This window comes from Microtus ochrogaster, unplaced genomic scaffold, assembly GCF_000317375.1.
Source record: "Microtus ochrogaster isolate Prairie Vole_2 unplaced genomic scaffold, MicOch1.0 UNK1, whole genome shotgun sequence".
Classification (NCBI taxonomy): domain Eukaryota; kingdom Metazoa; phylum Chordata; class Mammalia; order Rodentia; family Cricetidae; genus Microtus; species Microtus ochrogaster.
Window position 1 is genome coordinate 40,829,554 of NW_004949099.1, and position 10,823 is coordinate 40,840,376.

The 10,823-nt window shown below is 49.8% G+C and overlaps 1 protein-coding gene across 1 annotated transcript in view; it reads right to left on the bottom strand.

The window, feature by feature from the left end:
- Window positions 1-10,823, bottom strand: part of Prmt8 (protein arginine methyltransferase 8) — an 87,596-nt gene that overhangs the window by 75,346 nt on the left and 1,427 nt on the right. The window lies entirely within an intron of this gene.

Here is a 10,823-nt window from a genome sequence, read left to right on the forward strand (position 1 = left end):
CCTCTGCACGCAAACCACATACAAACCAAGGAGAAGCCAGGGCAAGGATGAGATCACCTAGAGGAAGCTCGGGAGCAAGAGAAGGCAGCCCAAACCCCAGCCCTGGGGGAGATCCCTGCACCTGCATAACACGTGACTGAAATTTGAGGCCGCAAAGCCGCCTTCTTAATCCTGAACTCAGCCCTCTCTCTGCTTGGCTGTTCTCACAGCTGCCTGTGACAATGACTATCATCTTGACAGAATCTAGAGCCACCTAGGAAGACAGCACTGGGAGAGTCTTAAGGAAGTTTCTAGGTTGTTTTAAACATGGGTGACACCATCCCAGGGGCTGGGTGCCTGGGCTGAATAAAAAGGAGAAAACAAACAGAACACCAGCATTCAGCTGGGACACTGTGTGACCAGCAGCCTCACAGCCATCCCTTCCTCGCCCTTCCTCACCCCTTCCCTGCCTTTCCCTGCCCCTTCTAGCCCTTCCCATCCCCCTTCTTCCCTCCCCACTTTCCCTACCATGATGGACTGTAGGCTCAAACTGTGAGCCAAAATAAACCCTCCCCTTCCATAAATTGCTCCTGCCAGGCATCTTTATCGCGGAAGCAGGAAAGGTAACGGAAGTCATTCTAACCATGACCCACACATGTGACATGCTCCCCGGGCTGAGACCTCAGACACCGCCTCTATCTCCAAAGCTCCATCCAGCAAGTAAAACTGCCCCCATGCCTTCGGTGAGTGCGTGGAAGGATGAGTGTGTAAGGATGTGAGCATGGTTGTCCGTACACAGTACCTGCCCCCTCAGACAACGGTGCACAGATCCCTACAGAAGCACACCCAGCCCCCACTCCCATAGCCTGCCAGGAGTCTCTCATTCACATCAGTTCTCACAGGACATCAGAAGCAAATGTTCCCACTCGGAACTCTAAATTTCCCACTAACAACAAAACAAAAGCTGGGCCAGTAAAGTTCCAAGAGGAAGCAAAAATATATATATATATAACATTTGCAAGGCTACTTTGTGTCCAACGTCATTATTAAATGTAACGCTCCTAGCCACCCATACAATGTACTTTGTAAGCCCACAGGGATGGAAACTCAAAACTGATGCCCTGAGCCCTCCTCTTCCACACTAAGGCCCTCAGCTCTAATTTGAGCAGAGGGACATAGAAAGAGATCCTATTACAAGGAGATTGGTGCTCGGGCGTGGGACACAGGTGTAACATCCCTCAGCCGCTAACTAATCTGTCTTTACCTAATTTACACGTGCACCTGGAGGCAAAAGTTGGATGAACGTGTGTTGATATTAACAAGGCTAGTCCTCAATTAAAATCCTATCTACGCTTTTGTCCTGGGCTGTCATCATTTGTGGACTCTCTGATTGAGCCTCTTCAGAGAATTGCTGTCATAACGGCTTGTCTGGGAGAGATGGAGTCCTTGAATTGAACGCATCTGCGGGAATCCCAGCCTTTCATTTTCTGGGAGCCCCAGTCTTGAAAGGCCACCACTTTACTTCATCTAGTGGGAAATTATCTCCCACAATGCAGTGGCAAATAGGGCCCTAATTGATGAATTTGCTAATCGCCACTCCCTTTGTAGTGCCATTAGCCCAATTTGGCTCTGCTCAACTAGACTAGCTTGGGCCAGTCCAAGCACACACAATCTTCTCCTAAGGGATTTACAGGCAAGAGGGGAGGAAGTCCAACTCATTAATTAACCATCCAATCTATCCTGTGAGCCTGGGCCTCTCTCTCCTGTTTATCTTCTCCCCTTCTTGCCTTAGTTTCTCTCCATTAAGAACATTAAGGAGAAGGCTACACTCACACAGTAATTAACAGGTGAAGGTTGGTTTGGTTTCGTTTGTTTTAAGGAGACAGGCTGGGCAGGGGCACAGCGGCACCTGAGCCATGTGTGCTTCCTCAGGCACACTGTAGTCTGGCCTTCTCTATTTCCCTCAGATTATTGGGGATGTTCTGGGATTGCACTTTTGTTAAAGATGTTATCAGGTACCAGAGTGTTTACCCTCCAGGGACGAATGAGCCCCCAATGCAGAAGGTCAACCTGTGACTACCCTCCTGTGACAAGGCTGTTGCCACAGGACCAGGGCACCCCAAGGCAACAATACGCTGGATTCCTATCCCCGGCTGTCTTGGACCACCTAAACTTGAGCCTTTCCTTACCTGCTCAGCTCCTGCCTCTGCTGCACCAACCACATGATGTCACCAGCTAAGGCTATTTGTTTGTCTGCTCCCACTTTAAGATTCCACCTGATAAGGCCAGATGATTAATGACGGCTCGTTAGCTCATTGGTTAGCGCAAACCTCATGCTAACCACTGTACTTATGTAATGAAACCCACTCACCACTCACAATGGCCTTCAGGGATGAAGTTTTGTTACAGATCATGGATAAATGCCGGGTGCAGATACATGGAGGAACCTGCAAGAGCTGGCAAGCCGCAGATAGCTAAGGTCACAGTTTGGCCAGAGAGGCCAAGAGCCTGCCTTCAGCCTTCACTCAACGCCAAGCAATCGGTAGCCTGTTCTTTAACTGTTAGTAAATGCCAAGAGACTGGCTGTGCCCTTGCCATCCAGAGTAGCCTTGCCAGTACACTGCTGATGGGTTCACAGCTCTGTCTCTTAAATAACTGTACCGGCAACTCCCAAACAAATCCCCTGGGGAGCTCACCCGCTGCAGTCCAGTTACAGGTCTGCAGATGTCAAAGGTGTGTGCTTTTCCCATGCCTACAAGTTCATCTGGTGGGGAAAAGCTGGTGTGAGGCAAAAGGGAAGACAAGCTTGAGGTAAGAAGTGTCTATAAAGAGAGGACAGAGTCAGGAGGTGGCAACATTGGTAAAGTACTTGTCATGGACGCGTGAGGACCTGACTTTGGATCCCCAGTGCCTGAGTTTAAAAGGGGAGCTGGGCTTGCTGGTCAGTTGATCTTGCTGGATTGGGAAGCTCCAGGTTTAGGAGGAAGGCGAGGGATAAAGTAAGACACTTGATACAAACCTCGGGTCTCTGCGTGTACACATGTGCAACATACATTTGAGCGAAGCAGACACCACACATGCACCAATAATATATTCAAGAGGGAGAGGTAGAAATGGAGAAAAAGAAAGGGGAGAGAGAGAGGGAGAGAGAGAGAGAGAGAGAGAGAGAGAGAGAGAGAGAGAGAGAGAGAGAGAGAGAGAGAGAGAGAGAGAGGTTGTGTATACTCAACCAGGACGTACATTCCAACTCAGAGCATTACCTACCAGCCCCCTACCAACTGGTCAAGACAGTTAACCACTGCAAGTTGCAATTTCCTCACTTCCAAAATGCAATTGACAAGACATGCTTTTTACTGAGACCGGTGTGCTATGGCTACAAGCCAGGAAATGCCCAGCACACTTGGCAACCACAGGAAGCTAAGAGAAGGGGAAGGAACAGGAGAGGATGCTCACCAGAGCCTCCAGACTGAACCAATTCTGTTGGCATCTGGATTGCAGGCTTCTGGCTTCAGAACTGTGAAAGAACTAATTTATTCCGTTTGAAGCCGCCCAGTTTGTGGTTCTCCACTACAACAACACTAGGGAACGCAAGTGATGAAAGCAAAAAGATCTTTGAAAACCAACCAACCAACAAACAGTCTTTAGCGTTCACTTCTTCCCACCAAACAGCAGTTAGCTCAGAGTCTAGGTGTGGTCCTGATGGCCTTGAATTTAACCTCCAAGGTGGTGCACTCTATTAGACAGGAGTGTTTTTTCCTGACCCACCAACACAATCTCCAGGAGGAGTTGCATGGATGGGGGGGTGAGATAGTGGTCTCCAAGTTCGGCTATGTCCTTGTTCGCCCTATGGCATTTCTGAGAACTTCGGAGGTGAAGGTGGCAAGATGGTAGTGGAGACAACAGGAGGATACCCAGAAAAGGGAAAGCAGGACCTTTTCTAGAGGGCTGCCAAGCCCACAGGTCCTCATTCTCCTATTGAGTTTTGCTTCCTTTGTTTTCATTTTTCAGTTCTTGCTTTTGGTTTTCCCCATGTCTTTGTAGATTCATGAAGTGGACAAAATGTGGCTTTTGGTGACCAAGAGTCAAATTTTAGGGGCTTGGAACATACTCGTTTCAGGGCCTTAGAAAGTCACACTAGTTATCCTTGCCTTGACTTCTTAATCTACACCATGGGAATAGCATGTATCTCACAGTGTCTCATGGGATGGAATGTGCAACAGGGCATCTAAAGGTCATATGAAGAGGAAGGAGATCTCATTGTGCACAATTTCCATGGAGAAGAATAGCACTTTGGATGATGCTATGGGTCAAGATGTACCAGAAACCATGAACAAAAAGTCAGAACCAGGCCGGGCGGTGGTGGCGCACGCCTTTAATCCCAGCACTCGGGAGGCAGAGGCAGGCGGATCTCTGTGAGTTCGAGACCAGCCTGGTCTACAGAGCTAGTTCCAGGACAGGCTCCAAAGCCACAGAGAAACCCTGCCTCGAAAAACCAAAAAAAAAAAAAAAAGTCAGAACCAGAAATTTGATGCTCTCTTTAAAGGGGGCAGAAACATCATTGCACTGAGATACAAGGGTGTTGTTCTCTGTCTAGATTTGAGTTTCAGCTCCATGATGGTGACATTATGAAAATGTGCAGGTCAAACTGTTTGCATTTATCAAATAACACTTTGCAGGAGATGGATCTTTACCTATGGGTAGCCCATTAAAAATCTGAAGAAAGCCATGATGTTTAAGAGAATTCTAATACCAAGTGAAATATAAAAAGATACTTGTGCGAAAGATCCGACAGCCTGAATGATACCAGACAGAAGAGTCTTCTCAAATGCTCCCCTCTGCATGACCCCTGTGAGAAGCCTGATCTCAGAGTAGTAGAGAAAGGGGGTGGGATTTGAACACAAAGTATAAAAGAAGTTAACAGGCTTGGCATGGTGGAGCACACTTTTAATCCCAACACTCAGGAGGCAAAGGCAAGTGGAGCTCTGTGAGTTTGAGGCCAGCCTGATCTACATAATGAGTTCCAGGCTAGCCAAGGTATATAATAAGACTCTTTTAAAAGAAGAAAAAAATTGGAGCCAGTAGCTAAACCCTTAGCTAGAAGCCTAACCACCTGGTTTTACAAAAGTAACTGTAATTACGATCTGAGAGAGCAGGCTCAGAAGCCAGGAAGGACTTCTCAACTACAGAGATAACTGGGACGCTAGGGGAACCATTTTCTCTGAAGCCTTTTGACAAGAGACCACCAGGTAGGCAGCTAGGCATCTTGGGTAAGGGCATTCAGAGGCAAAAGCAATGACAAAGCAACTTTTTTGGGGGTCCCCGTCCATCCTTTGACTGTTTCAGCTCGCAAGGATGAAGCCCCCTGTGTCTCATGCACACAATAGCCTCTTGGCGGCTCACACATTGTCAGGCTGCCCATTTCTTCCCTGCTGGCACAGTACGGTCCAAGGTGTAAGTAGAGTTTTTACAGATTTCTGCATGTTCCACACTGGTATGTGAGAATCACTTCGCATCGCAGTTAGCAAAGAGGAGGAAATGAAGCTCACTCCCAAATTGGAGACAGGAGTGTTGTGTTTCACCCTCTTTGACAGCCAAAAGCCAATTTAGGACTTTCTACAAAGCCAGATTTGCCAGGGGGAAAGACATGTGGGTATCTTCTTAAATCTCCTAAGCTCAATCAGTGTTTGCTGAAGAAAGAAATATGAATGTGGATTGCGAATTAGGGGCCATTTAGACAAGAGAGGTAAGAAAGGGAGAGCCCACCCAGACTGAACTTCTAGCAAAATTTGTATAAGCTGGCAGGATAACCGCCAGACACCAAGTACTGGCCAGGAATGAGCCAGACTCCTAACCCCAGCACAAGACTAAACGTATTTAATCATAACAGCAATCTCCTCATGTTATTGGTTCAACATAGCAACACTTCTAGGGAGCCTAGAACTAGACTTAAAACTGAGTCACCTGACTCCAGGGCCTGAGGAGGTATTTGGTGAGCACGTTCTTCAGAAAGAGACCTAGAAGCAGATCATCCTCAGACAAGCACCTGCCTCCTGCCTCCTCTTACTTCTGTCTCTCATTTCTCTGACGTTGGGATAATGGGACCATGCACTTTGGCTGAAAGTGAAGCTGAAGCTAATGGCATTACAAGTCTACACAGTGCTTGGAAAGTCGGCTTAGTTATCCCCATAACTCCAGCTGTGCTCATGGGTACCCAGATTCTGTCATCACTGTAGCATCTTCCTCAGTCAGTGACGATTCTGTTTCTGGGTCAGCAAGTCGACAGAACATCCAAGAAACATTCTTGGAAAGGGTTATTGCAAAAACTGTTTTTTCTAGCCCTGGTGTTAGGGTGATGGATCCCCAATCGAAGAGTCACTAACCATAAATAATGCATCGGGCTTTCACCAAGAATCAGTTCAGCAAGAAAAACAGAGAAGGGCCCTTTGACTCCCTAGCTTGTAAGAGGCCCTTGTGATTAATACATTTATCTTCTTTTAGATGAATACCCCATAGCAAGAGGCAATGACTACCAAACATTGGATAGAACCACGAATATCCAGAATGTACCAAACTACTCTGAGTGGTTGCAACATCTGGATTCCAGAATCTTCATCCGCTGTGAGTTTTAAAGAACTGCATTAGCTCTAGCACAGCAGAAGAATATGAGATGGGGACCCCAATTTTCGGAAAGTCAGAAGGCTTGAAAAAGTCTTATAATTATACAAATCAATTCAATATAGCACGTTATTTATTATGAGGCAGATACCATGCCGAAAACAAAACATATAAAAAAGTTGCATATCCAACTGGAGAAACAGATATGTATAAAAGACAATTATCTTGCAATAGGAAAGGCAAGAGGCAAGCAGCACAAATGCCTAAGGAGAAGTGACAGATTGCTCTCCCTAAGGAGAGAGGTTAAATGAGAGATCTGGGATGGCTGCCCAGAGGAAGCAACATTTGATTTGAGTCTTGCAGGTCGAGGAAGACTCCCTCCCACCCTAGAAAAGAAGAATGGGAAGAGGCTTCCTAGATAGAGGGAATGGAGGGAAGGACACAAGGCATTCAGGCCTAAGTTCAGCCATCTTGGAGGCTCCCATGGGCCAGATGTTAAAGGGCCTTGCCCACTGTGTTAAGAACCCTGGTATGCTGTAGGAAATGGGGCAACTCCTAAATTTTGAGAGAGCTGCCCTATCAAAGCAGATGTATCTTTTCCAAAGCCAGCCATGCAAGGATGGGGAGACTGAACCAGCATGGCCAGGTGCCGAAGGCTAGGGCCCTGGCACAGGATAAAGGGCCTTCCCTGGGCACTGAAGGTAGGCTGCAAAGGGTGGAAGTGGAGGCTCTGCAGATGTCACAAGAGGCCCCAGCATGAGGCTAAAGATGTAGCTCAGTTGGGAGAGAGTTTGCCTAATACTCACAAAGCCCTTAGTTTATCCTTAGCACTGGGTAAGTCCCAACGCAGTGTGTCACATGCTTATAATCCTAGCGCTGGGAAAGTAGAGGCAGAAGGATATGGAGTTCAAGGTCACCCTCAGGAGTTTGAGGCTTGACTGGGGTACAGGAGACTGATGAGAAGAGGTGTGGAAGCAAGGGCACAGGAGGAAGCAGGAAGTGAGGTCAGGTACTGCCCCAGTGTTCCCTGACACCACGCACAAAAACAGCTCAGATGAATGAATGAAGAAGACGAAATCAGAGTGATTGAAGGTGCCCTCAGGACCAACTGTAGCTACAGAGCTTCGCACTGGAGGCTCCATGCCCTACGGTCTCTCCTAGCTTCGGGCCTGGAGACTATGGTCACAGTACAAGTAGCTACATCCCTTACCCCTTACCCCTGCCTGATGACTGTCACCTCATTCCAAATCTTTACCTTATGGGAAAAAAAAAACCAAAACTCTCATCCTGCCATCCTCTCAGCCTCCCTCCTCTTTCCCTTCCGAAGTAATCCTCTCCTCCCACTCCCCATCCACTCCCATTCACACTGCATCTAGTGAGAAATAGCAAGAGTAGGGCAAAGAGCAACGAATCCAAAGTGAGGGCAATCCACGTTCCAAGCCTGATTTAGCCCACCAGATGGCTGTAGACACTACCTGACCTCAGGCTACTTTGTGCCCTCAAATAAAGTGAAAACCAAATATTCGCCTTTGCTTCTTTAACAGCCTTAGTCCGAGGACAGAACACAAGGAGGGTGCTAAGACCAGCCAGAGGCCAGGCAGGGTGCAGCAGGGTTCTCCAGCAGGAGTGTCCACTAACTTGTAAGTTCTTTGAGGACAAGAGCCAGACCATTGGGGTCTTAGGGGAGGGGGTCTATTTTTTCCTGGTACAGAGTGAGTGCCTGTTAGGGACTGGGCAGAAACCATTGTCACCCTGACCTCCACATTTTCACAAGGTGGCTCTTGCCAACCCTACAACGTGCAAGCAATGCACCCCCACAATACCCCACTTTGGAAGCACTGCTTTTCTCCTAGCTTATTCCAAAAACAGCCCGTTCCTGGAGGAAAACCAAGCGGTAGTCACGAGGCCTGGATGCCTCGCTGGGCACGTTTGTTTGACCAAGTCTGTGTTCCATCCTTTCTCCAAGGAAGTTGCTGAGAGCTGAACCTCCTCTGTACTCCTTTGATTCATTGTCCCTCCAAGGGACCCCAGCTGGGTATTTTCCTACCAAGCTGCCTTTATGCCTCCTCCCCTTCCCCCACCTCTCTCTGTCTTTCTCTTGCTCTCTGTTTCTCTCTCTCTCAATCTCTGTCTCTGTCTTTCCCTGCCCCCCGCCCAGCCCCCGCCGCCGCCTCTACTGCTGTTTTCATTGATGCCTTGAGCAGAGCTGGCATGTGCGACTGCTGAGAAGGGGGAGCGTGGAGCAGCGGGGGAAGCAAGTAAAAATAGCCTGTCGCGCGTCGCTCTGCCTGCTCCGGACGCCTTTAACCCTCACGGAGAGGGAGAGAACCGCAACCGCCACTGCACACTGCGGAATGTGACCCGGGTCTGTACCAGACTCCACGCGCCAGTCCGGGTGATGGCAGATCAGGACCCATGAAAACTTTTTAATTTTTATTTTTATTATTTTTTTTTTAAGACAAGCAGAACTGAGGTGGGGTAGGGAAACCGAGGGGAAGAGCCACAGATACCGAGCTTCAGGGACTGCTACGTGCCTGGTCCAACACTTCACCAGAGCGCGGCCTTGAGACTCCAAGCTATTTTTAGAAACCTGTTCCTCGGGTGGGCGATCAAAGGGCGGAGGGGGAGGGGAATGAAGAGAGTCTCTGGGCTGCGATATTGAGCGCTGGGTATACTGTACTCGGTTTCAAAGGTCTGCTCTCGGGCTGGGGGTGAGGCAGAGGATGGGCTAAGGAACGACACGCGGGCTGGCTTTGCCCTAACTCAAGGAGAAAAAAACATTAGCTGCTGAATGCCCCTTGTCTTTCAAGCCCTAGAGCACGTTTATTTAAAAAAAATAGACAGCTGCCAGAAGCATGCTGCCTCTAGTGCCCAGGAAATGGGGATTCTTAAGCTTTGTTGCCTACACTGTCCGGTGGGAATGAGTTGTGACCTCTAGGAAAGAAGGCCAGGAAGGGTCTTCACATTGTTTTTGCATTCCCACTAGGCCGGGACAGTTGCCGCGCCACACCCCCATCTCCGCCCCACGCTGCATATGGGTTACCGTATGTGAAATGTACGGCAGCCCCACCAGACACCGGGCTATTAATAGAGCCCAGGAGTTTGCTCTGTGTCTTTTTCCTGCCACCGAATAAGGGATGATCACACACACCCCACTCCGCCCCCACCTCGGCGCTCAGTTCCTCCGCGAAGGTAAGGGGGCTGCCCACGCCGATTCCCTCCGTGACTACAGGTGCCCAGATCCGAGGAACCATCCCGCTGTAATGACAGCGGGGTCAGTGCGAGACGAAATAACAGACTTGCTGGGGACCCAAAGCCCCGCTGGGCTTTCTGAAGATCAGGGCCAACTCCGGAGTAGAGAAAGGGCAGCTAAGGGGCTGCCGTGAGGGCTGCCGAAGACGGAGGGCAAGAGTATCATTTGTGGAGCTAGAGCGGCCTCCTTAAAAGCTGCTGCGGGACAAGGGGCCTCAGACCCGTTTCGCGCCGCAGCCTGGGGCGGGCAGCCCCCACCGCCTGTGCAGGCTCGGCTGCGGCAGGCGCTGTCCCTGGTGCTGAACGGGGCCGCGGCCGGTGAGCCCTCCCCGGATTCCGCGCTCCCGCATCTCCTTTTGCATTTCTGAACTGCCGACCTCCAGTCCATCCCCCGGTGTGGGCTGGAGGGACCTGGTTGCAGGTGCTTGAGTACCGCCACCAGGTCGGCCCCCTGAGGCCGGGAGCTCTCCGCGGTGCTGCAGGGACCCGGAGGTTGGGGACCGCCTCGAGCTTGAAGGGTAAATCCCAAGGCAGCGGTGGGAGATGGTCGAGGTACTGCAGGGAGCAGACCTGGCCCTAATATAACCCACCCCAGCTCTGCGTAAAGCCGGGATCCGGGATTACTATCGGAATTCAGTGCACAGGGGCAAGGGAACGGGCTGCCCAGGGTCTGGGACTTGGGGGAGCAGGAAGGGAGCAGCGGGTGGCAGGAGAGGGTGATGGGGGTGAAAAAGACTTTTACATTTTCAAGCGGGGGCAGCTGAGACATGCACCGTCGCCCCCCACCCCTACCCTACACTCCTCTCTCTCTCTCTCTCTCTCTCTCTCTCTCTCTCTCTCTCTCTCTCTCTCTGTCTGTGTGTGTGTGAGAGAGAGAGAGAGAAAGGCCTGTTAAGACCCGGATCATAAGAAACAAAAAGTTTCATCAGCACCGAACACTAAGTTTGGCTTGCAGAGACACCCCCCCCCCCGCTATG